At 50.2% G+C, this 27,868-nt stretch overlaps 1 long non-coding RNA gene across 1 annotated transcript; it reads right to left on the reverse strand.

Moving 5' to 3' along the window:
* Positions 1-297: 297 nt before the first annotated feature.
* Positions 298-18,211, reverse strand: LOC140419730 (uncharacterized). The gene is made up of 2 exons (XR_011946004.1): positions 16,921-18,211; positions 298-1,739 (listed from the first exon to the last, which is right to left on the reverse strand). It is a non-coding gene; the product is annotated as an uncharacterized lncRNA (long non-coding RNA).
* Positions 18,212-27,868: the final 9,657 nt, after the last annotated feature.

The following is a 27,868-nucleotide window of genomic DNA, read 5'->3' on the forward strand; positions in this document are numbered from 1 at the left end:
GTCCAAAAGATTGCCCTTCATGTTGGGTGGGGTTACTGGGTTATGGAAATAGGGTGGAGGTGTTGACCTTGGGTAGGGTGCTCTTTCCAAGAGCTGGTGCAGACTCGATGGGCTGAATGGCCTCCTTCTGCACTGTAAATTCTATGATAAGCCTACTTGTGACAATAAGCGATTTTCATTTCATAGTTATGGCAGTTATTAATGATAATATTGCTTTTCAGAGTCGCCAGGTATCAAATGATACCACCACAAGGCTTTACCGGATATCGATCAAAGACCAAACAACCAGTTAGTCAGTTCAAGTTCAAAGATAGTTTATTTACACACAAGGATTACTTCGACATGAAACATAAAACACTACAAGTTAAACGACACCTAACAACTACAATAACCTATACTTAGCTTCAGGGCAACTGGCTCTTTGCAGATGAACAAGGCCTTTGTTTGGATCTTGCGTGATTGAGTGGAAGAAGTGGCTTCGTCTCTGCTGGGCTATTCCGTCTGGTAGCGATCGTTGGTCTTGAACTTGTCTTCTGGTCGTAATGCTACACTTTGTTTTAGGCGTAGGCCGGGGCCAAGAGAGACCGAACACATGGCTGTGTCTCTTTTTATCCCTCTGGGATTTTGCGCTCTTTGGGGCGGTCCTTAGCTTTGGACCCAATAATTCGACAGGCTTCGATCACTGCCTTTGATTTTGGCCAATAAAGGGGCGGGTGCCTTGAGGCTGGGCGTGTCCTTAACAGTCATTGACCTTGGCTGTTTGGGCTTTCTTAGCAAAGGGCGTGGCGCCGGTTAGTCAGCATCTGTATCGGTTACCTGAGTACAGTCCTTTTGTTCTGGGGAAATGGGCCATTAGAATGCAAACGAGCGGGGGTTTCGATCGCGTCTAGATATCTGTGTTGCAAATACACACACAAGCTCGTGAGTGTGTCTTGAGTTCTGGGTTGGCCATAATTCCCATGGTCCTTTGCAGGTGGCCATCTGAGATGGCTACATCCCGTCCTCTTGGTCCTGAACGCGAATGGTGGTGGATCACACTGTTGATCCCTCATCCATCCTTGGTGTGCTGGTTACCCTTGGTCAAGGACAGGTTCTACACTACTCTGTCCTATGTTTTGGAGTATTTACCTAAGTTTTATTAACACATCATACATTCATAATCTCTAAGGGGTCACTGTAAAACATTCAAGTATTACACATTTAACTTATTCGCACAAGGGAATATCTAACTATCACTATCTAAGCTACTCTCATGCTGCTGGCAAATATAAAAAGGAACTTATGTACAATACAAAAGTTTTAAACCAATGGCAGCATCACATTTCTACTTAACTTATCAACGTTACAGAGGTGTACAATCTTCATTTTTATTGGTGGTTACATTGTTTGTTGGGTTGGGTGAATTCCGAAGAAGGGGGCTGGGAGTGTATATATCGGGGAGCGGGAGGCTCTTTTTCGCCATTTGCTACACTGCAGATTATCGCTATCACCATAAGGGCCTCTACTGTGTAGGAAAGGGAATACCATTTAACAATGCTTTCGCACCAAGTGGGGGTATCAGTTTTTATCTCTATGTGTGGTGTGGTGTCTGGACTAGGGGTATCATGTTGTGTGGTCATGTTCGGGGCTGGTGTGGTGTAGGGTACAGAGGCTTGTAACGTGCGCAGTTGGAGGAGTCCAGCGATGATCACAATGGAGGTCATCAGTCCTGTCTTCAGTCTTCCGTTCTTCGTATATTCCTGGGGGTGCAAGCATAATATCTGTTATTATCTTTGGATAACATCTCGATTTGTTTGTCTTTCTCTCCTTAACTTCAATTACCCATTAGAATCGTCACCATGTGTGATTCCTTCATTTTTATTTTGAAATACCATTTTGGAGAGGCAAGAAATGCAAATTTTAAAAGTACACAGACTCTCGCAGCTTGTGGTCGATGCTTGGAGTGGGTGGACAATTTCTTCGATCAGTCTTTCTTAAATCACAACCATGGGAGGTTGAGACTTATCTTAACCAGCCGAATTTTAGGGCGGCCGGGTTTTTTTTTGTAAAATATTTTTATTCTCCATTTTCACATTTTCTTCAGAATTTACACCCACCAACAAGCAGTAAACGGTAACGAATACAAAGTCAATCCCCATATCAACAACAACGATCCCATGCTCCCACCACCCCAAACAACGCCCCACCTGACAATATAAGCATCAAATAAAACAAACCCTCCCAAGGTGGGGAAAACAAAGGGAAAAAATAGAAAAAGGAATCAGGAATCGCCTATGGTCACCATTGACTTATAGAGTCCACACCCCCCTCCCCCTAACATTCAATGCCATCCAATCCCCGAAAGAGTACCGTAAATGACACCCATGAATTGTAACCCCCCCTCCCCGACTCCTCCCCTCCACTTCCTCTTTTGAAACTCCTCCCCCCCAACCTCTGTTCCTTTCCCCCAACTTTCCACCCCGGCTCGATTCATCGGACCCTGTTCTGCCAGGCTCCGATGGCCGCAGCCCCTCCCCCCACCTTACTCCCGTTCACTGGCCGGCTTAAACCGGCCAGTGTGGAGGCCCCCCCCAGGTCTCCTTCCCTCTTGCTCGGTCCCAGGAAAGCCAAGAAATCCCCTTTAGCCCACAAACCCCGCATACACACTCAAGCCCCAAAGAACCATCATTGCAAGTGAAAGTCCCATCTCTTCCCTTGTCCAAATATATACAGCGTTGGCTCATTTAGCACATACACCAGCACGCAGTGACATACAGTTACATGAGGCTACATCGGTACATGACCATTTCTCAATTCAGCCACAGTCTTTCAGCCTTTGCAAACTCCTCCGCTGCTTCCGCCGTCCCAAAATAAAAGTCCTTGGATTGTAGGTCACCCTCAACTTAGCTGGATATACTATGCCGCACTGCACCTTACTGATGTACAGTGCCTTCTTAAAAATAAAAATGTTATTCAGATTTTCATAAAATATCAATAACAAAATGAAAAAAGAACCCAACAGGGTTAAGTACAAAACACAGTCTAGAAAAGCAACCCTCCATACCCCCCTCCCCCTGTACATAAACAATAAATTAACATTAACACCCCGACTTAGCACAACAGGTATATACACCCCCTCAGCCCCTTCAATGTAAATAACAAAAACAAAAATAAAGTAAGCCCCCGCCCCCCGTGTTGCTGCTGCCATTGACCAATGTCTACCGTTCTGCCAGGAAGTCTAAGAACGGTCGCCACCGCATAAAGAACCCTTGTACCTACCCTCTCAAGGCGAATTTCACCCTCTCCAATTTAATGAACCCCGCCATATTGCTGATCCAGGATTCCACGCTTGGGGGCCTCGCATCCTTCCACTGAAGAAGAATCCTTCGCCGGGCTACCAGGGACGCAAAGGCCAGAATACCGGCCTCTTTCGCCTCCTGCACTCCCGGCTCCTCTGCCACCCCAAATATTGTGAGCCCCCAGCCTGGTTTGACCCTGGATCCTACCACCCTTCCAAAATTCCTCCAGCGCTGGGCATGCCCAGAACATATGGGTGTGATTTGCTGGGCTCCCTGAGCACCTAATACACCTGTCCTCACCCCCAAAAAACCGGCTCATCCTTGTCCCGGTCATGTGTGCCCTGTGCAGCACCTTAAACTGTATGAGGCTGAGCCTCGCGCAGGATGAGGAAGAGTTCACCCTTCCTAGGGCATCTGCCCACGTCCCTTCCTCAATCTCCTCTCCCAACTCCTCCTCCCACTTACCTTTCACCTCCAACACCGAGGCCTCCTCCTCCTCCTGCATCACCTGGTAAGTTTCCGAAATCTTCCCCACTCCCACCCACCCCCCCGAGAGCACCCTGTCCTGTACCGTGTGTGGCAGTAGCCGCGGGAATTCCACCACCTGCCGTCTGGCAAATGCCCTTACCTGTAAGTACCTGAAGGTGTTCCCCGGGGGGAGCCCGTACTTCTCCTCCAGCTCACCCAAGCTCGCGAACTTCACGTCCACAAACAGGTCCCCCAACTTTCGTATCCCTGCCCTGTGCCACCCCGAAAACCCTCCACCTGTTCTTCCTGGGGCGAACCGGTGGTTCCTCCGTAATGGGGTCTACGCCGAGGCCCCAACTTCCCCCCTATGCCGCCTCCACTGCCCCCAAATTTTGAGGGCCGCCACCACCACCGGGCTCGTGGTAAACCTCCTTGGAGGGAGCGGCAGCGGCGCTGTTGCCAGCACCCCCAGACTCGTACCCACACAGGACGCCGTCTCCAGCCTCTTCCATGCAGCCCCCTCTCCCTCCATCACCCACTTGCGCACCACTGTCGCATTGGCGGCCCAGTAGTACCCACAGAGGTTGGGCAGCGCCAGCCTCCCCCTATCTCTACTCTGCTCCAGGAACACCCTTCTCACCCTCGGAGTCCCTCGCGCCCACACAAACCCCATTATACTCCTGTTAACCCGCCTGAAAAAAGCCTTCGGGATAAACACGGGGAGGCACTGGAACAGGAACAAAAACCTTGGGAGCACCGTCATTTTGATTGCACCCTACCCGCCAAGGACAGCAGCAACATGTCCCACCTCTTGAACACCTCCTCCATTTGCTCCATCAGCCTTGTAAAGTTAAGCCTATGCAGGGCCCCCCAGCTCCTGGCCACCTGGACCCCCAAATATCTGAAGCTCCTCTCCGCCCTTTTTAGTGGGAGCTCGCCAATCCCCCTCTCCTGGTCCCCTAGCTGAACTACGAACAGCTCGCTCTTCCCCATATTGAGCTTGTACCCCCAAAAGTCCCCGAATTCCCTAAGGATCCTCATTACCTGTGGCATTCCTCCCACCGGGTCCGCCACATACAGCAGCAGGTTGTCTGCATAAAGCGACACCCTATGCTCCTCCCCATCCCGCACCAATTCCAGTTCCTCGACTCCCTCAGTGCCATAGCCAGGGGTTCAATCGCCAGTGCGAAGAGCAGGGGGGACAGGGGACACCCCTGCCTCGTCCCTCGGTGCAACCGAAAGTATTCGGACCTCTTCCTGTTTGTGGCCACACTCGCCATCGGGACCTCATACAACAGCCTAACCCACCTGACAAACCCCTCCCCAAACCCGAACCTCTTCAGCACCTCCCACAGGTACCCCCACTCTACCCTATCGAAGGCTTTCTCAGCGTCCATCGCCACCACTATCTCCGCCTTCCCCTCCCTCGCCGGCATCACGATAACGTTCAAAAGCCTCCGCACATTCGCGTTCAACTGTCCCCCCTTCACAAACCCCGTCTGGTCTTCATGGATGAACTGCGGCACACAATCCTCAATCCTCGTGGCTAAGACCTTCGCCAGCACCTTGGCATCTACATTTAGCAAGGAAATCGGCCTGTAAGACCCACATTGCAGGGGATCCTTGTCCCGCTTCAGGATCAAGGAGATCAGTGCCCGGGACATTGTCGGGGGCAAAGCCCCCCCCCCCCCTCCCTTGCCTCATTAAAGGTCCTAACTAACAGCGGGCCCAACAGGTCCATATATTTTTTATAGAACTCGACCGGGAAACCGTCCGGCCCCGGTGCCTTTCCCGCCTGCATGCTTCCTATCCCTTTGATCAGCTCCTCCAGCCCAATCGGTGCCCCCAGTCCCGCCACCAGTCCCTCTTCCACCTTTGGAAACCTCAATTGGTCCAGGAAACGGCCCATCCCTCCCTCCTCTCGTGGGGGCTCGGAACGGTACAATTCCTCGTAGAGGTCCCTGAAGACCCCATTGATGCCAACCCCACTCCGCACCACGCTCCCTCCCCTGTCCTTAACTCCCCCAATCTCCCTAGCTGCGTCCCACTTCCGAAGCTGATGCGCCAGCATCCGGCTTGCCTTTTCCCCATACTCGTAGACCGCCCCCTGGGCCTTCCTCCACTGCACCTCCGCCTTCCTGGTGGTCACCAGGTCGAATTTGGCCTGGAGGCTGCGCCTCTTCCTCAACAATCCTTCCTCATGCTCTTCCGCATACCTCCTGTCTACCCTCACCATCTCCCCCACCAGCCTCTCCCTTTCCCCCCGCTCCCTCCGCTCCTTGTGGGCCCTAATGGAGATCAGCTCTCCCCTCACCACCGCCTTCAGTGCCTCCCATACCATCCCCACTCGGACCTCCCCGTTGTCGTTGGTCTCCAAGTACCTCTCTATACTTCCTCGGACCCGCTCGCTCACCTCCTCGTCCGCCAACAGCCCCACCTCCAAGCGCCACAGCGGGCACTGGTCCCTTTCCTCCCCCATCTCCAAGTCCACCCAATGCGGGGCGTGGTCCGAAATGGCTATTGCCGAATACTCGGTATCCTCTACTCTCGCTATCAGCGCCCTACTCAAAATGAAAAAGTCGATTCGAGAATAAGCCTTATGGACATGTGAGAAGAATGAAAATTCCCTAGCCCCCGGCCTTGCAAATCTCCAAGGGTCCACCCCTCCCATTTGGTCCATAAATCCCCTCAACACTCTAGCTGCCGCCAGCTTCCTACCCGTCCTAGACCTGGAGCGATCCAGTGCCGGATCCAACACCGTGTTAAAGTCTCCCCCCATTATCAGGCCCCCCATTTCCAAGTCTGGGATCCGACCCAACATACGCCGCATAAAACCCGCATCGTCCCAGTTCGGAGCATACACATTGACCAGTACCACCCTCTCTCCCTGCAACTTACCACTTACCATTATGTACCTACCGCCATTATCTGCCACAATGCTCGACGCCTCGAATGACACCTTCTTTCCCACCAAGATCGCCACCCCTCGATTTTTGGCATCTAGCCCCGAATGAAGCACCTGACCTACCCACCCTTTCCTCAATCTTACCTGGTCTGCCACCTTCAGGTGTGTCTCCTGGAGCATAACCACATCCGCCTTGAGCCCCTTCAGGTGCGTGAACACGCGGGCCCACTTAACCGGCCCATTCAGTCCCCTTACATTCCAGGTTATCAGCCGGATCAGGGGGCTACCCGCCCCCCTCCCCCGCCGACTAGCCATGACCCCTCCTCGGCCACCCAGGCGCCCGCACCCCACACCCGGCCCGTTCCCCACAGCAGCATACCCCCGTCTCGACCCCCCCCCCTCCCACTCGCTCCAGCTCTTCCTTGACATTAGCAGCAGCAACTCGATTCCCTCCCACCCCCATCCCTCCCCCGGCTAGGACCCATCCTAGCTGGTTTACTCCCCCCATTGCACTTCCGCAAGTCAGCTGACTCCTGCTGACCCCGGCCACTCCCGCCTCCCCTTCGACTCCTCCCATTGTGTGGCACACCCTCCTCTCTCACTCCCCATCCACAGGTTCTCCCCCTCCCCCCTCCGTTCTAAGCGTGGGAAACAACCCTCGCTTCCCCGCCCCAGCCATGCCCCCCGCAGTCTTCGGCGCGGGAAAAAATCCCGCGCTCTCCACCTACCAGGCCCCGCCACCAACCAAAACAGTGCCCAACCCGCCCCATCCACCCTCCCCAACCCGAAAGAGAAAAACACAGAGAAAAAGAAACCCAAAACAATGCAATGCACCCCCCCCCCCCCCCAAACCTAAAATAGGCATAGCATATCCACCGCAGTCCCCAATCGCCCATCCCGACCCTCAGTCTGTGTCCAGCTTCTCGGCCTGAACAAAGGCACACGCCTCCAACGGAGACTCAAAATAATGGTGCCGGTCCTTGTAGGTAACCCACAATCGCGCCGGCTGCAACATGCCAAACTTCACCCCCTTCCTGTGCAGCACCGCCTTTGCTCGATTGTACCCGGCCCTCCTCTTCGCCACCTCCCCACTCCAGTCCTGATATATCCGAAGCTCCGCGTTCTCCCACCTGCTGCTCTCTTTCCATTCTCAATGGTGGAGGAACCGTCTACATAAATTTTTAAAGCGTTGTCCGTGGTCTGGGGTTTCTGTGTTCTGATGCCTGCTCGTGTGTGTAGTGACTTCGGAATAAAGGGTCCTGGGTGGTGTTTTGCTGCAATGATCTGGCACTCATGTGGATTTCCTGCATACTGAAGGTTGTCTGCTAAAAATGTGTGGGTCTTTGTACGTTTAACTGTAATTTCCCTTCCTTGTAACAACAGTGTCCAGCGAGCTGTTCTAATCTGGCTGACTGAACCGTCCTTTAACCGACCATCTAACAATAGCTGCGTTGGGATGTGCTCGGTTAAAACCGTTACTGGGTTAAGGCCTGTGATATATGCAAAATACTGCACTGCCCAAAAGACTGCGAGTAAGTGCCGTTCGCAGGCTGAGAATCCTTGCTCTACGGGATCCAAAATTCGTGTAGCATAGGCTACAGGTCCTAATCGGTCATGTCTTTCCTGTAGGAGTACTGCTGATAGAGTTTGGTCGGTGGCCGCTACTTCTATGGCGTAGGAAGAGTGTGGATCTGGAACTTGCAAAGCGGGGGCTGTGCCTAGGGCTCGTTTTAATTCATCAATGGCGTCTGTGTGCTGAGGAAGCCATTCCCATGGGGCGTTCTTTTTAAGGAGCTCGGAGAGTGGGGCTGCTTTTGTGGCAAAACCATCTACATGGTTCCTACAATATCCAACTAATCTTAAGAATGACCGGAGTGCAGTGATATTGTGGGGCAGGGGCAATTTAACTATTGACTCAATTCATTTGTGTTCAATCTCTCTCTTCCCGTGGGTGATAATGGTGCCTAAATAAAGGACCTTTCTTTTAGGATCGGGGCTTTTTTCGGGTTAACCTTGCATCCAATTGATTGTAAGAGACCTAGCAATTCTGAAAGAAGCTTACATGCTCTTCCTTTGTGTCCGTCTGTAGGAGTAAGTTGTCCACTACTGAATAAGGCATTCCCGGCGGAAAATTTGGAAAGTCCGTCGGCCAATTGTCGGTGAAAAATGGAGGGGGAGTTGTGGAAACCTTGCGGGTGGCATGTCCACGTATATTGCTGTCCTTGAAATGTGAACGCGAACTTGTATTGACAGGCCTTATCTAAGGGAATGGACCAGAAGCCATTGCTAATGTCCAGCACTGTAATGTACTCTGCGTGTACTCCCTGTTTGAGCATGCTTTCGGGACTCGTGGCAACGGTGGGGGAGGTAATGGGGTGACCTTGTTGAGCTCTCGGTAGTCAATGGTTAATCTCCATGAACCGTCGGGTTTCTTTACGGGCCAAATTGGGGCATTGTTTGGTGAGGCTACGGGCCGAATTACTCCTTGATCTAGTAAGCTATTGATGACTTTTGAGATCTCACCCTCGGCTTGCTGTGGGAAACCGTATTGCTTCTGGGGCTTGGGATCGGGACCTGAAATTGTGACCATGCCTGGGATCTTCCCACAATCGTGTTTGTATTGGGCGAAGGCTGCTTTATGTTTTCTGAGGCCCTCTCTAATTGTCTGGTCTGGACTAATTGTTTGCGGACCAAACCAATAGTCTCCTACTGAGCAAATCCTATGTTTGTAGTCCCCTACTGTGAGCGCGGCGGGGGCTCTCGCTGCTTTGGCCATTTTCCATCCACACTTATTCACGGGGTCAAAGGAAAGGTTGTGGGAGCTCATAAAGTCGATTCCTAGAATGTGCTTGGCTGTTTGGGGTAAGTCGACTAAAACAACGGGGTGCCTGGTGTTTATGTTCCTATCTGAATATCTACGGGGGCTGTAATGTATCCCTGCTGTACATGTCCTGTAAATCCACTAAGGGTGATGGTGTCTGTGGTGGGCCATTTGTCATGCTGAAACATTGTGGAGGAGTTTAAAGTGGTGCGGGACCCTCCTGTGTCCCAAAGGAACTCTACTGGATGTCCCCAACTGTGCCTGTGACTACTGGTCTGCCTGATTTGTCCCAAAGTGTGTCGCAGACCCATGTTGGGGAGTCCGAACACCGTCAATCTGTGGTGTTGATTACTGCATTATCTGTTCGGGCGCTAATGCTATGTATGGGCCTCACATTGTTCGTGGGTGGGGCGTTCCATTGCTGGTGCCGTTGCTGGTTCGGGGGATTTGTCTGCATTCGCGGGCTTAATGTCCCATGTGTCCACAATTATAGCAACTTCGTGGTGCCTGTGTTCTGGGGTGCTGTCCTTCATGTCTGCCCTCATTTACCCAATCTGGGTCCTGATTAGTCCTGACTGGGTGCATGTTCGCCTCTGCCTTTTCCTGATCTGCCTTCCTATGTGGGGATTGTCCCAAGCTCTGGAGAGTCGCTTTAAGACCCAAACTTAATTATGGGTGTGTCTGCGGAGTCGTAATTTACACAAGCCTTTTGACCTGCTTCTGTGGCATGGAAGACTAAATTGCGGGCCCATTTAGTTGTGTCGTCTTCATTTAAGTGTGCGCAGTTCAGATCTTCAATTACTGCTTTAAAATGGATCCAAAGGCGATCTGCAAATGCAGTCGGATAGAACACAGAACATTACAGCGCAGTACAGGCCCTTCGGTCCTCGATGTTGCGCCGACCTGTGAAACCACTCTAAAGCCTATCTACACTGTTCCCTTATCGTCTATATGTCTATCCAATGACCATTTGAATACCCTTAGTGTTGGCGAGTCCACTACTGTTGCAGGAAGGGCATTCCATAAGACCATAAGACATAGGAGCGGAAGTAAGGCCATTCGGCCCATCGAGTCCACTCCACCATTCAATCATGGCTGATTTCAACTCCATTTACCTGCTCTCTCTCCATAGCCCTTAATTCCTCGAGAAATCAAGAATTTATCAACTTCTGTCTTAAAGACACTCAACGTCCCGGCCTCCACCGTCCTCTGTGGCAATGAATTCCACAGACCCACCACTCTCTGGCTGAAGAAATTTCTCCTCATTTCTGTTCTAAAGTGACTCCCTTTTATTCTAAGGCTGTGCCCCCGGGTCCTAGTCTCCCCTGTTAATGGAAACAACTTCCCTACATCCACCCTATCTAAGCCATTCATTATCTTGTAAGTTTCTATTTGATCTCCCCTCAACCTCCTAAACTCCAATGAATATAATCCCAGGATCCTCAGATGTTCATCGTATGTTAGGCCTACCATTCCTGGGATCATCCGTGTGAATCTCTGCTGGACCCGCTCCAGTGCCAGTATCTCCTTCCTGAGGTGTGGGGCCCAAAATTGCTCACAGTATTCTAAATGGGGCCTAACTAATGCTTTATAAAGCTTCAGAAGTACATCCCTGCTTTTATATTCCAAGCCTCTTGAGATGAATGACAACATTGCATTTGCTTTCTTAATTACGGACTCAACCTGCAAGTTTACCTTTAGAGAATCCTGGACTAGGACTCCCAAGTCCCTTTGCACTTCAGCATTATGAATTTTGTCACCGTTTAGAAAATAGTCCACGCCTCTATTCTTTTTTCCAAAGTGCAAGACCTCGCACTTGCCCACGTTGAATTTCATCAGCCATTTCTTGGACCACTCTCCTAAACTGTCTAAATCTTTCTACAGCCTCCCCACGTCCTCCATACTACCTGCCCCTCCACCTATCTTTGTATCATCGGCAAACTTAGCCAGAATGCCCTCAGTCCCGTCATCTAGATCGTTAATAGAAAAAGAGAACAGCTGTGGCCCGAACACTGAACCCTGCGGGACTTCCACACCCTTACTACTCTCTGAGTAAAGAACCTACCTCTGACATCTGTCTTATATCTATCTCCCCTCAATTTAAAGCTATGTCCCCTCGTGCTAGACATCACCATCCGAGGAAAAAGGCTCTCACTGTCCACCCTATCCAATCCTCTGATCATATTGTATGCCTCAATTAAGTCACCTCTTAACCTTCTTCTCTCTAACGAAAACAGCCTCAAGTCCCTCAGCCTTTCCTCATAAGATCTTCCCTCCATACCAGGCAACATTCTGGTAAAGCTCCTCTGCACCCTTTCCAATGCTTCCACATCCTTCCTATAATGCGGCGACCAGAATTGCACGCAATACTCCAAATGTGGCCGCACCAGTGTTTTGTACAGCTGCAACATGACCTCATGGCTCCGAAACTCAATCCCTCTACCAATAAAAGCTAACACACCGTACGCCTTCTTAACAACCCTCTCAACCTGGGTGGCAACTTTCAGGGATCTATGTACATGGACACCGAGATCTCTCTGCTCATCCACACTGCCAAGAATCTTACCATTAGCCCAGTACTCTGTCTTCCTGTTATTCCTTCCAAAATGAATCACCTCACACTTTTCTGCATTAAACTCCATTTGCCACCTCTCAGCCCAGCGCTGTAGCTTATCTATGTCCCTCTGTAACTTGTAACATCCTTCCAGCACTGTCCACAACTCCACCGACTTTAGTGTCAACTGCAACTTTACTCACCATATGGCAGTTATTAATGATAATATTGCTTTTCAGAGTTGCCAGATATCAAATGATACCACCACAAGGCTTTACTGGATATCGATCAAAGACCAAACAACCAGTTAGTCAGTTCAAGTTCAAAGATAGTTTATTAACACACAAGTATTATTTTGACTTGCAACATAAAACACTACAAGTTAAACTACACCCAACAACTACAATAACCTATACTTAACTTCAGGGCAACAGGCTCTTTGCAGATGAACAAGGCCTTTGTTCGGATCTTATAGAATCATCAAGTTTACAGCATGGAAACAGGCCCTTCGGCCCAACCAGTCCATGCCGCCCAGTTTTTACCATTAAGCTAGTCCCAGTTGCCCGCACTTGGCCCATAACCCTCTATACCCATCTTACCCATGTAACTATCTAAATGTTTTTTAAAAGACACAATTGTACCCGCCTCTACTACTACCTCTGGCAGCCCATTCCAGACACTCACTACCCTCTGAGTGAAGAAATTGCCCCTCTGGGCCCTTCTGAATCTCTCCCCTCTCACCTTAAACCTATGCCCTCTAGTTTTAGACTCCTCTACCTTTGGGAAAAGATGTTGACTATCTACCTTATCTATGCCCCTCATTATTTTATAGACCTCTATAAGATCACCCCTAAGCCTCCTACGCTCCAGGGAAAAAAGTCCCAGTCTATCCAGCCTCTCCTTATAACTCAAACCATCAAGTCCCGGCAACATCCTAGTAAATCTTTTCTGCACTCTTTCCAGTTTAATAATATCCTTTCTATAATAGGGTGACCAGAACTGCACACAGTATTCCAAGTGTGGCCGTACCAATGTCTTGTACAACTTCAACAAGACGTCCCAACTCCTGTATTCAATGTTCTGACCAATGAAACCAAGCATGCCGAATGCCTTCTTCACCACCCTATCCACTTGCGACTCCACCTTCAAGGAGCTATGAACCTGTACTCCTAGATCTCTTTGTTCTATAACTCTCCCCAACGCCATACCATTAACTGAGTAGGTCCTGGCCTGATTCGATCTGCCAAAATGCATCACCTCACATTTATCTAAATTAAACTCCATCTGCCATTCATCGGCCCACTGGCCTAATTGATCATGATCCCGTTGCAATCCTAGATAACCTTCTTCACTATCCACTGTGCCACCAATCTTGGTGTCATCTGCAAACTTACTAACCATGCCTCCTAAATTCTCATCCAAATCATTAATATAAATCACAAATAACAGTGGACCCAGCACCGATCCCTGAGGCACACCACTGGTCACAGGCCTCCAGTTTGAAAAACAACCCTCTACAACCACCCTCTGCCTTCTGTCGTCCAGCCAATTTTGAATCCAATTGGCAACCTCACCCTGGATCCCGTGAGCTTTAACCTTCTGCAACAACCTACCATGCGGTACCTTGTCAAAGGCTTTGCTAAAGTCCATGTAGACAACGTCTACTGCACTGCCCTCATCTACCTTCTTAGTCACCCCCTCAAAAAACTCAATCAAATTTGTGAGACATGATTTTCCACGCACAAAGCCATGCTGACTGCCCCAAATCAGTCCTTGCCTCTCTAAATGCTTGTAGATCCTGTCTCTCAGAATACCTTCTAGCAACTTACCTACTACAGATGTTAGGCTCACCGGTCTGTAGTTCCCAGGCTTTTCCCTGCTGCCCTTCTTAAACAAGGGCATAACATTCGCCACTCTCCAATCTTCAGGCACCTCACCTGTGGCTGCCGATGATTCAAATATCTCTGATAGGGGACCCGCAATTTCCTCCCTAGCCTCCCACAACATCCTGGGATACATTTCATCAGGTCCCGGGGATTTATCTACCTTGATGCGCTTTAAGACTTCCAGCACCTCCTCCTCTGTAATATGCACACTTCTCAAGACATCACTATTTATTTCCCTTAGTTTCCTAACATCCATGCCTTTCTCCACCGTGAATACCGATGAGAAATATTCATTCAGGATCTCACCCAACTCTTGTGGCTCTGCACATAGATGTCCTTGTTGATCCTTAAGAGGCCCTACTATGTCCCTAGTTACTCTTTTTCCCTTTATGTATCTGTAGAAGCTCTTTGGATTCTCCTTTGCATTATTTGCCAAAGCAATTTCATGTCCCCTTTGTGCCCTCCTGATTTCCCTCTTAACTCTATTTCGACAATCTCTATACTCTTTAAGGGATCCACTTGATCCCAGTTGCTTATGTACGTCATATGCCTCCTTCTTCTTTTTGACCAGAGTCTCAATATCTTGAGTCATCCAGGGTTCCTTACTTCTACCAGCCTTGCCCTTCACTCTAAAGGGCTTACCCTGCACCCTGGTTAACACATTTTTAAAAGCCTCCCATTTACCAGCCGTCCCTTTGCCTGCCAACAGTCTCCCCCAATCTACCTCTGCAAGTTCCTGTCTGATACCATCAAAATTGGCCTTGCCCCAATTAAGAATTTTAACTCTTGGGCCAGACCTATCATTCTCCATAGCTATCTTAAAACTAATGGAGTTATGGTCACTTGTCCCAAAGTGATCCCTCACTAGCACTTCTGTCACTTGCCCTTCCTTATTACCCAAGACGAGGTCAAGTTTTGCCCCCTCTCTAGTCGGTCCATCCACATACTGAATGAGAAATTCCTCCTGAACACACTCAACAAATTTCCCTCCATCCAAGTCCCTAATGCTATGGCTGTCCCAGTCAATGTTGGGAAAGTTAAAGTCCCCTACTACTACCACCCTATTATTCTTGCAGCTATCTGTAATCTCCTTACATATTTGCTCCTCAATTTCCCGCTGACTATTTGGGGGCCTGTAGTACAGTCCTACCAAGGTGATCTCTCCCTTCTTATTTTTCAGTTCCACCCATATAGACTCAGTGGGCGAACCCTCGGATATATCCCCTCTAAGTACTGCCGTGATGTTCTCCCTAATCAAAAACGCCACTCCCCCTCCTCTCTTACCTCCTGTTCTATCCTTTCTATAGCATCTGTACCCCAGAACATTGAGCTGCCAGTCCTGCCCCTCCCTTAGCCATGTTTCAGTCATAGCTATAATATCCCAGTCCCATGTGCCCGTCCATGCCCTGAGTTCATCCGCTTTGCCCGTCAGGCCCCTTGCATTGAAATAAATGCAGTTTAATGTAGACCTTCCTTGCTCTCTGCCCTGCTTTCTCTGGTCATGCTTTACACACTCTCCCTTCCTGCCTTTTGTTTCTGTCCCCACTGACTTCCTACATCAGTTCCCATCCCCCTGCCACATTAGTTTAAACCCTCCCCAACTGCACTAGCAAACACACCCCCGAGAACATTGGTTCCGGTCCCACCCAGATGCAAACCGTCCGATTTGTACAGGTCCCACCTCCCCCAGAACCGGTCCCAATGTCCCAGGAATTTGAAACCCTCCCTCTTGCACCATCTCTCAAGCCACGTATTCATCCTAGCAATCCTGTCATTCCTACTCTGACTATCACGTGGCAATGGTTGCAATCCTGAGATTACTACCTTTGAGGTCCTACTTTTTAGTTTAACTCCTAACTCCCTAAATTCAGCTTGTAGGACCTCATCCGGTTTTTTACCTATATCGTTGGTGCCTATATGCACCACGACAGCTGGCTGTTCATCCTCCCCCTCCAGAATGCCCTGCAGCCGCTCCGAGACATCCTTGACCCTTGCACCAGGGAGGCAACATACCAACCTGGATTCTCGTTTGCGTCCACAGAAACGCCTGTCTATTCCCCTTACAATTGAATCCCCTATCACTATAGCTCTGCCACTCTTTTTCCCGCCCTTCTGTGCAGCAGAGCCAGCCACGGTGCCATGAACCTGGCTGCTGCCACCTTCCCCTGGTGAGCCATTTCCCCCAACAGTTTCCAAAACGGTAAATCTGTTTTGGAGGGAGATGACCGCAGGGGATCCCTGCACTGCCTTCCTACTCTTCCTCTGTCTGTTGGTCACCCATTCCCTATCTGCCTCAGTAATTTTAATCTGCGGTGTGACCAACTCACTGAATGTGCTATCCACAACTTCCTCAGCATCGCGGATGCTCCAAAGTGAGTCCATCCGCAGCTCCAGAGCCGTCAAGCGGTCTAACAGGAGCTGCAGTTGGACACACTTCTTGGAGATGAAGGAGTCAGGGACACCAGAAGGGTCCCTGACTTGCCACATCTCACAAGAGGAGCATGACACGGGTCTGAGCTCTCCTGCCATGACTTAAACCTGAAGTTAAATTTGAACTACACTACACAGCTAAGAGAAAGTCAAAGAGAGAGCAATCACTTACCAGTTACAAGCCAATCACTTACCTGCTGGCTGTGATGTAATTGCTCCCGAGGCTCCCTCACAGGTCTGCTTCTCTGCACCTCCTTAAGATGAGCACCAAATTCCCTTAACTAGTTAATTAATTCACTTAATTAATTGGATTTTTTTTGGGGGGGGGGGAAACTCAACCCCAAACACCAAACTCCAAAAAAAAAACACAGCCCTCGCTCACCTCTTACCCGAACGCAGCCTTTACCCAAACTCAGATACACTCTGTTTGCCTCCAGCACTCCTTTTCTATAGGCACTTCAGCCACACCCTTTGTATCCTTCCTGATTTACAGTCAGCCAATAGGCCTGCTCCCGGCACTGAGCTCCCGAAACTAACAGCTGACCTGCAAGGTAAGGAAGTGGTTAAGCAGTACTTACCTCACCCACGCCGCGACCTTTTAAACTGTCCCCTCTGCCTCGCAGCTCCCGCGCTTTTTCAAACTCCCGCGCTGTTTCCAAGGTCCCGGCTCTCTCTCTCTCCCGAACAGCTGGCCTGCAAGGTAAGGAAGTGGTTAAGCAGCACTTACCTCACCCACGCCGCAACCTTTTAAACTGTCCCCTCTGCCTCGCAGCTCCCGCGCTTTTTCAAACTCCCGCGCTGTTTCCAAGGTCCCGGCTCTCTCTCTCTCCCGAACAGCTGACCTGCAAGGTAAGGAAGTGGTTAAGCAGTACTTACCTCACCCACGCCGCGACCTTTTAAACTGTCCCCTCTGCCTCGCAGCTCCCGCGCTTTTTCAAACTCCCGCGCTGTTTCCAAGGTCCCGGCTCTCTCTCTCCCGAACAGCTGGCCTGCAAGGTAAGGAAGTGGTTAAGCAGCACTTACCTCACCCACGCCGCGACATTTTAAACTGTCCCCTCTGCCTCGCAGCTCCCGCGCTTTTTCAAACTCCCGCGCTGTTTCCAAGGTCCCGGCTCTCTCTCCCCCGAACAGCTGACCTGCAAGGTAAGGAAGTGGTTAAGGAGTACTTAAGCAGTACTTGGTGGCTGCATGGCTGGGTAGAAGAAGTGGCTTAGTTTATGCTGGGCTCATCCATTTGGTAGCGATAGTTGGTCTTGAACTTGTCTTCTGGTCGTAATGCAACACTTGGTTTTAGGCGTAGGCCGAGGCCAAGAGAGACCGAACACATGTCTGTGTCTCTTTTTATCCCTCTTTGTGGCGGTCCTTAGCTTTGGACCCAATAATTCGACAGGCTTCTGTAGCCATATAAAATGGCTGCGTTCCGATTAATCTGGCCAAAACCCAGTTTAAAACGGCTAACCCGAAAGACTGCTGGGAAAAGCAGACAAGAAGACACAAGCAGGCAGCTGCAGACAGTTTTGCATATTCGGCTCTGGGAAGGTAGCCCATATCGATACTCAGGGCTATCAACAGCCCATCAACCCAGGTATTCGCAGTTGCATTCAGGACTGTTTGCAGCCCATCTATTCAGACATCCACAGTTAAATTGGCTAACCCCGGTAACAATTGCAACATATTAGCAATTGAATACCGGGCCAGACCTGTCGGCGCCTGCAGTGGCCAAAACAAAGACAGGTGAGCGACCACCCCCCGATCGAGGAATCGCCTCACCATTGGACACATCGACCCCAGAGATTGGGGACAGATCCAATCACTTGGGACTCAGGGTCAAGGGCCGCCCCGGGAGGCGGGAAGCCCCTGGGCCCTATAAAAGTGAGGGTCCAAGTTCAGATCTCTCTCTCTCATCTTCGCCTGCTCGAGACCTTCGCAAGACCAGCCACCGGCAACTGTAAGTTTGAATCCAATGATCGCTATCCGGTAGAGACACCTAGCCACCGACCTGTAGCAGCCTTTTGAATCCCGCGGGCCAGATTTGATTGGACAAGCCATTCGTTTCCCTGACCTGGTGGGCTCTTCCTAAGTTAAGTATTGGCCAGTAGTGATAGGTATATTATATAGAAAGTAATATTAGGGTATTAAAATTGCTTGTTGTATATAATAAATGACCGTTGTTTTAATCCTTACTAAGCGGTGTGCTGTGTTATTAATCATAACCTGAACTTGAACCACGTGGCGGTATCATAAAGATACCTGGCGACTCATGAGCAAAGGTGACGTAAACAGAGCAAATAGACTAAGGTTAAAAAGAGCAACATAATTGGCGACTCCGCCGGGACCCGACATAGAAGTGGAAAACCACTCCGGGAGAACCCCAACATTTTGAATTAGAATCAAATCGGAAACAAGAAAAAACCACAAGTGTTCAAGCGGTTCTGGTTAATAATTCACAATTCAGAAGTGTGTATATATGCATGCGTAACTAACAGGGTTATAAGGCAAAACTGATAGATTTTTTGTTGCGTCAAAACTATCGGCAGTTGGTATTTCGGAAATTAGCGCAAGCCGTACCCACATCTACCACACCACCTTAGCCCCCTGTTCCAAATTCGAACGTAACGAGCAGATAAGAGAGCCATGCAGGCAATGCAAGCGATGCAGCGCCTCATGAACCCCGAAGATTTTGCTGTTGCACCAGTCAGCAGCGTAGGAGCGGGACAGTGTTCCGTTTGGGAAGTGGAAATCCGCAAATTTCTGCAGGGCAAAGGATGGCCCATGTGGAAGGGTTTCTGCAATAACGACGACTCAGGTCCTGGAAGTATAGGGCATACTTGGTGGGAGAACCTGAGTGAGATCCACAAAAAGAGTTTAGCAAAAGCGCGCAAGCCGATGGCAATTGTGTCCTGTCTGGCACAATTGCGAGGCACAGAGGAGGTCGTCAGGACTCTCCGCAAGGAAATCAAAGGCATACATCGGATGAGTAAAATCGATGTATGCGAAATTGAGAAAGAGAACCTGGAGTTAAGAGGGAAATTAGCAGCAAAGGACGAAGAGGTGGCTGACGCCAAACGGGGTCACCAACCTTGTCTGGCGCACTTGAGTAGTTTCCAGTCGCAATATGAAAAGGCTTATCAGGACCTGCAGCGTGCAGTCCTGGTAAAGAAAGAAACAGAAAACCAGTTAGAGACGCTCCAGAAACAATGCAGTGATCTCAAGGCAGTATTGAGAGCGCTCCACGCCACAACCACGGAACAAAGGCAGAGTACTTTGGACCAGGCAAAGTGCCGAAAGCAGATTGCGGACTTGAAGGCACTGCTTTCTGTCCAAAAGGGATTTCAAGAAACCTTTGGGGAAAGTTTAGACCAGGAAGACAGCCCTGATTGGGAAGAATTGCAAGAGACAGCGCAGAGATATGTTCAGGGAGCATGTGCGCAGGGAAAACCCCAAAGGAGGAAAGCACCCCCACCCCCCACACAACATATAATACAGGCTCCCATGAACCCTGTAACAACCCACCGCACCGCCACAGCAGACGAGGCGGAAGTCCACCCCCCTCACAGTGACCCAATTATGGGACGCGTATGCCAAAATCACACCGTTCCTCCCCGCTTCAGACCCACACCATTTCTTTGCCACCGTCAAACACCAGGCGACCATGTACGGCCTGGATGAGAAAGAGCAGGTAAAGCTCATGGTCCTCAGCTTAGACCCATCGGTCGCAGCAGCCCTTCCCGACCCACAGAATGTAGGAGGAGGCACCCTTGCAGAAATGCATACCGCGATCCTGGATGCGATTGGGTACAACCGGGGCGACCCTGTAGACGGTCTGAATAAATGCAGACAGAAAAAGTCTGAACACCCCACAGCGTTCGCAGGACGCTTGTGGATTCATTTTGAAGCCGTTTTCGGCAACGTAGATCGTGCCCATTTGTCCCCAGGCAATATGGCCAAGTGGACCCGCACCCTTATCTCCCATGTCACGGAAGCAGGACAGAATGCCTGTAGCAATTATGACCCCTCGGAGGAGGCTCATAATGAGAAGTGGGTGGTCAAGAGATTGTCCCGCGTTTGGGAACAAGCGGCTCACGGTAAAACAGCCACTAGAACCCCCGAGGAAAACCAAGCCGCCACAGATGTGCAGGCAGTAAGAACCACTTTTCACAACCCCGCCTGGGTAAACAAGGGAAAGAACAGCCCCCCAGCCAAACCGCAAGAGTGCTACAATTGCGGCCAATTGGGACATTTTGCTAAGGAATGCAATGGCCCTAAGAAACCACAGAGAGCCCAACAAACAGGCACTCCCAATAAGAAAAAGGCAGGGCCCATACATAGCGTTAGCGCCCAGCCCAATCAGACAGACGCGACCGGAACGGCATGACGGTGTATAGGCTCCCCCAGCTGGGTGTGCGATACCCTTTGGGATAGGTCAGGACGACCCGTAGTCGCAGCAAAGGTTAGGGGACAGCCGATCAAGCTTCTCTGGGACACAGGAGGGTCCCGCACAACCTTAAATTCCTCCACCCTTGGTAAGGACACATGGCCCACCACATCCACTATCACCCTCAGCGGCTTCACAGGCCACTCACAACAGGGGCATATCACAACCCCTGTCCCCATCCAAATCGGCACCATTAGTACAAAACACCCCGTAGTGTTAGTCGACCTGCCCCCAACAGCAGAGCACATTTTGGGGATCGACTTCATGAACTCTCACCACCTCTCTTTCGATCCAGTCAACCAGTGTGTCTGGAAGATGGCGAAATCCGCTAGAGCCCCCGCAACACTCAATATAGGGGACTACATGAACAAAATCAACGCCGTAGGCGAGTTTTGGTTTAACCCCAGCACACTCAGCACGGACAGACAGGTTAGGGCAGTCCTGCAGAAAAACAGGGCAGCATCTGCAACCCACAAACAGGACTGTGGACGGATGACCGGCTCCGTACACATAACCGGACCGGACCCAAGACCCCAGAAACAGTACGGATTTCCCCTAGAAGCAGAGTGAGAAATCCTAAAGGTCATAGAAAGCTTGTTAGAACAGGGCGTCCTAAGACCGGTAGCCTCGACTAACAATGCCCCGATTTGGCCAGTAAGGAAACCCGACGGATCATGGCGTTTAACCATTGATTATCGGGAACTCAATAAAGTCACCCCCGCAGCAGCCCCCACCGTTGCAACAAGTCCCGAGACCATGCTCAAACAGGGACTCCATGCCCGATATTTCACGGTTTTGGACGTCAGTAATGGGTTCTGGTCCATTCCATTGGCAAAGGCGTGCCAGTATAAATTTCCCTTCACTTTCTGAGCTCAGCAGTACACGTGGACATGCCTGCCACAAGGCTTCCACAACTCCCCCTCCATTTTCCACCGACAGCTGGCAAATGGACTAGCAAAATTTTCTCGCCCCGAATGTCTGGTACAGTATGTAGACGACCTACTACTGCAGACAGACACAAAGGCAGAGCACATTGAGCTTCTGTCCGAACTCCTGGAGTTACTACACTCCATTGGCTGTAAAGTAAACCCCAAGAAGGCCCAAATATTGGAAGAAAAGGTGATATATTTGGGTACTATCATCACACACGGCAAACGCGAGATCGAGCACAAAAGAATTGACTCGATCGCTAAATTTCCCCTTCCCCAACACGTGTCAGCCCTCCGGTCATTTTTAGGACTGGTTGGCTACTGCCGAAACCACATTGACGGCTTCGCCAGCAAGGCAGCGCCCCTCTCAGACCTCCTAAAGAAAGGAACCCCCTGGAATGGCTTCCGCAGCATACGGAGGCTGTGGAATCACTAAAACAGGCACTCATAGCCGCCCCTGCACTACAAGTTCCCGACCCGTTTTCCCCTTTCGCCATAGAGGTAGCGACCACAGACCGCACCCTTTCAGCCGTGCTCCTGCAGGAACGGCACGACCAGCTAAGACCCGTAGCTTATGCCTCCCGAATTTTAGTTGCTGTGGAGCAGGGATTCTCAGCCTGTGAGAGGCACCTGCTCACAGTTTTCTGGGCAGTCCAGTACTTTTCCTACATTACCGGACTGAACCCCATCACCATCTTGACCGAACACACCCCCACACAACTTTTACTGGACGGACGACTTAAAGACGGTACCGTCAGCCAAATCCGCGCTGCTCGGTGGACCCTTCTCTTACAAGGACGGGACATCACAGTAAAACGGACAAAGACTCACACATACTTAGCGGACAATCTACAATACCCCGGAACCCCCCATGAGTGTGAAATCATCTCGCCCCACCATAATACAGGCCCCTTTATAACCAGAACACCCCCCAGAAAACGAGCCACTCCATCTCAGAACCCCCCTCACCTGGACACGTGTGACCCCATCAGGATTTATGTGGATGGATCTTCCACAATCCTGGATGGGCAACGCATAACAGGTTGTGGGATTTATATGGAGGACGCGCAGGGACACGCCCTCGAAGAAATCGCATTAAAATTGCCCGGGCACATAAGCGCGCAGGCGGCAGAGCTTGCGGCCATCGCCTACATTGTAGACCACCTAGATTCCTTCCCCAGCCCAGCAGACATATATTCAGACAGCCTATACGTCTACAACAGCCTCACCGAATTTCTGCCCCTCTGGGAAACAAGAGGATTTGTTTCCGCGGATGGAAAACCTCTCCCCTCGGCCCCATTACTCCGCCATAGTCTGGAAAAGGCCAAGAACAGGACTTTTGGCATTATAAAAGTCCGCAGCCACCATTGTTCTTCCCCCCCTGGAAATGTAAAAGCCGACGCGCTGGCTAAGGCAGGATCCAGGCATGGGTACTTTTGGAAGCCCCCCGGGAGCGCACCAGTGAGTGCGCCAGTGAGTGCAGTTCAGATCGCGCAGACTAGGATCGAGGATCTAATAGCGGCCCAGAAGCAAGATAGCGCTCTCACTGAGATCGTGAAAGGGAAGTTTCCAGCCTCATACGAGAGCTTCCGGAATACCATAGCCACACATGATAGTGTGGTGCTAAAAGACAGCCTTTACGTGGTTCCTGTACAAGATAGGAATCAGATGATCTGTCTATTCCATGACGGCCATGGACACCAGGGAATAGAACCCACCGCAGCCCACCTCAAGCAGCTTTGTTGGTGGCCAAATCTTAAAGAGGATGTATCCCATTACATCGAAAATTGCCTCAGCTGCGCGCAAAACAACCCAGATAGGTATGCCAAAAAGGCACATCTCAGCCACACCCGACCCGTTAACGGCCCCTGGACTAACCTCCAGATCGATTTTATAGGTCCATTGCCCCCTTGCAGGAATGGCTATAAATATGTTCTGGTGGTCATTGACACTTTTACAAAGAGGGTGGAAGCATTTCCAGCCCGCACCAACACCGCGAAAACCACAGCCAAAATCCTAACCCACCACATCTTCACAAGATGGGGACTCCCCCGCAGTATTGACTTGGACCAAGGTTCTCACTTTACGGGACGGGTCATGCAGAACGTTCTCACGATATTTGGCATAACCCAAAAATTTCACATTGCGTACCACCCTCAGTCGAGTGGTATAGTGGAGCGCATGAATCGGACCCTAAAAACCACCCTTAGAAAAATGGTCCAGCAAAACAACACCACTTGGGATTCGGTCCTCCCCTTTGCGCTGATGTTTTTGGGTAACACTGTTTCCACCTCCACAGGTTTCACCCCACACACCCTCATGACCAGACGCCCCATGAAAGGGACAGAATACTTGCTAGGTTTAGACCTAACCAGCCCCGAAGTCACGGCCCTCACCCACGAGAAGGCCGTGGAACAACTACTTGCAAATATAAAAACGGCTCAGCTAGCAGCCGCTGTTAAACTGGGCACTAAAAGAAAACAGAGCAAGGCCTGTTTTGCTAAGGCAGTACATGCTACGGAGTACAACATAGGACAGCAAGTAATGTTGTCCGTGTACAACCCCAGCACGTTCCTGGCTCCAAAATACTCGGGTCCCTATTCAATTACGGACAAAATAAGCCCGTCGGTATATAAAATTAAATACCAAAATGGTAAGACTGCATGGTTTCACATAAACCAGCTCAAGGTTTATGGACCACAGTCAAACCACTCCCACCACGTCATGCTTGACGCAGCCGACCAAACCCCGCCCACATCCAACGGCACCACACCCACCCCTTCCACGTCCAGCCCAGACATGGACTCGCCACCGACTCCACCCACGAACTTTACGCTCCGCCCCTGAACGCCCACAGACTGCAGCAGCACAGACAGCGACTGTGACTCTGACGACAGCCACAGCACGCCTCCCTACCATCCTGGTCCCACGCCCAGCAACTCCGACCTCGTCTCCAGTGACCCCTTCCTCATCACCTATTTAAATAAACCCCACCACCGACCACCGAACTACACGGACGACCCCGACTTTGTCCCCACCCAACTCGACACCACTCATTGGCACCGCGACAACTCCTGCAGACTCGTCCGCAACGACGAGGACGATCCCAACTCACACCACGCAGCCCTTTCCGCCCTGATCCACTCCAGAGTTTGGCACCCGGGAGACAGTGACGACCTCGGGCCTGACTCCGCCAACCCTTTTGCGACCCTGTTTGCAACCGAGAACCTAGGTGTCCACATGATAATTTAAAGGAGACATTTGGTGAAAAGTGTTGTCCTCCCTGATGGAACCTGCAGAATGTTTTACGTTGTCTGTCTGTTTGTTAAATGTTGTTCGTCCTACAGGAGAATTTTCTCACCGCCCCACACCCATTCACCTGAACCTTTTAGCTCTTTTCCAAACGGACAAGCCAGACGCTTGTTCAGCGGTACCAACTTGTCCACAGATACGTGGTCACCAGACCAGACGCCCTGTCGTAGCTACTCTTCTGATTTGATGGTAGAATCAGAACAGTAACCCCACTATGATGACTACATTTTGGTCCGTTCTTTGGTCGCTCAGGCAGTGGAGAAACGGCGTGAGACCCGCCCTGCCTGGGGACCACCCCATTGGTCAAAAACGCTCGGGTAGGGAAGTATTGGTAGCCGTCCTACCCGGGGACTCCACCCAAATCGTACCCGTCGCGGCCCACACGCACCTCATTTGACCTTTTCTTTCAAAAACAGTTTTATTTTATTTAGGCAACCTTTGGGTTGCTGCCACATGCTATTTACATCCTGGAACATTTGGATGATAAACCTAGCACTGGTCCACCATTGGGAAGTGTGCCGTGTCCAAACATTTGTTTTGAAAAAAAAAAATGGGGGGAGAGTCACATAGTGTGACCAATTATAAGGGTTTAATTGGCCCCAAGAAGGACAGACACACTAACACACCAGATATTAAACCGAAGTATTTACACACACTACGCTTGTCTTACAGAACTCCAGAAGATCCAAGTCCGGAGAAAACCAGTAAACAGAAAAAGGAAAAGAAAGAAGACAGCCATGGGGACTCCCTTCTTCGTGCTCAACATGTTTGTTGTGGACTTTTGGTTGCACGGGAACGCGGACCCCATCACTCCAAACCCCTTTACTGTTAACACTTCACTGAATAATAAAACATGCACTGGAGGTTTTTCCTGCAAATAAAAAGAGAATGTGTGGAAATGTATGATCCTGAGCTTGACTGCCAAGCCAGGAAAGAATATATTAAATGTTGTAATTGTTAGTGTATGTTTAGAGAGATAAGATTGTAAAATACTTGAAGTATTGTTTAGGTAAAATTAGAGGTTCCCAGTTTATTTTTTTCCAGACACATGCCCTCCCTGACATAGCGCCCTCAAGAATTGGTTAGGTAAATTTTTGTGCATAGCTAGGGTCAGAGTAGTGGCCATGTGGGAGGTGCCCCCGTCGGGAAACGAAGAGGACAAAATTTATGTGATCCTTCACGCTTCGCGTCAGGATCACAAGGCGGGAATGTAGCCATATAAAATGGCTGCGTTCCGATTAATCTGGCCAAAACCCAGTTTAAAACGGCTAACCCGAAAGACTGCTGGGAAAAGCAGCCAAGAAGACACAAGCAGGCAGCTGCAGACAGTTTTGCATATTCGGCTCTGGGAAGGTAGCCCAGATCGATACTCAGGGCTATCAACAGCCCATCAACCCAGGTATTCACAGCTGCATTCAGGACTGTTTGCAGCCCATCTATTCAGACTTCCACAGTTAAATCGGCTATCCCCGGGAACAATTGCAACATATTAGCAATTGAATACTGGGCCAGACCTGTCGGCGCCTGCAGTGGCCGAAACAAAGACAGGTGAGCGACCACCCCCCGATTGAGGAATCGCCTCACCATTGGACACATCGACCCCAGAGATCGACAGATCCAATCACTTGGGACTCAGGGTCAAGGGCCGCCCCGGGAGGCGGGAAGCCCCTGGGCCCTATAAAAGTGAGGGTCCAAGTTCAGATCTCTCTCTCTCTCATCTTCGCCTGCTCGAGACCTTCGCAAAACCAGCCACCGGCAACTGTAAGTTTGAATCCAACGATCGCTATCCGGTAGAGACACCTAGCCACCGACCTGTAGCAGCCTTTTGAATCCCGCGGGCCAGGTTTGATTGGACAAGCCATTCGTTTCCCTGACCTGGTGGGCTCTTCCTAAGTTAAGTATTGGCCAATAGTGATAGGTTTATTATATAGAAAGTAGTATTAGGGTATTAATATTGCTTGTTGTATATAATAAATGACCATTGTTTTAATCCTTACTAAGCGGTGTGCTGTGTTATTAATCATAACCTGAACTTGAACCACGTGGAGGTATCATAAAGATACCTGGCGACTCATGAGAAAAGGTGACGTAAACAGAGCAAATAGACTAAGGTTAAAAAGAGCAACACTTCGATCACTGCCTTCGATTTTGGCCAATAAAGGGGCGAGTGCCTTGATGGCTGGGCATGGCCTGAGCCGTCATTGACCTTGGCTGTTTGGGCTTTCTTAGCAAAGGGTTAGTCTGCATCTGTATCGGTTACCTGAGTCCTGGGTTGGCCATAATTCCCATGGTCCTTTTCAGGTGGCCATCTGAGATGGCTACAGACTGCACTTACCACCCGTCCTTCAATGGATTGGCCGAATGGGCGCTACAGACCTTTAAGTTAAGGATGCGGAAGCAGACCTCTGGTTCTCTGGAGACCCATCTGGCCCAATTCTTATTCTACCATCGCCCATGCTGCATGCCACTACTGGAGTTGCACCCTCAGAGTTGTTTTAAAAAATATATTTTTATTCTCCTCCTTTTTCACATTTTCTCCCAAATTTACACCCACCCACAATAAACAATAATCAGTAACAAATAGGTCAATCCCCATATCAATAACAGCGATCCCATCCCCCCACCAAACCCCAAACATTAGCCCGCATGTTCACATAAACAAATGACAAAAAGGAATCAGGAATCACCCATAGTCACCATTAACACACACAGCCCCCTCCCCCCAACCCCCCCCCCCCCCAACTAATGTTCGGTGTTATCCAGTTCTTGAAAGTGCATGATGAATAATGCCCACGAATTGTAGAACACCTCCATCCTTCCCCTCAGTTCAAACTTAACCTTCTCAAGAGT

The sequence above is a fragment of the Scyliorhinus torazame genome, chromosome 1 (assembly GCF_047496885.1).
Source record: "Scyliorhinus torazame isolate Kashiwa2021f chromosome 1, sScyTor2.1, whole genome shotgun sequence".
NCBI classification, from domain to species: Eukaryota; Metazoa; Chordata; class Chondrichthyes; order Carcharhiniformes; family Scyliorhinidae; genus Scyliorhinus; species Scyliorhinus torazame.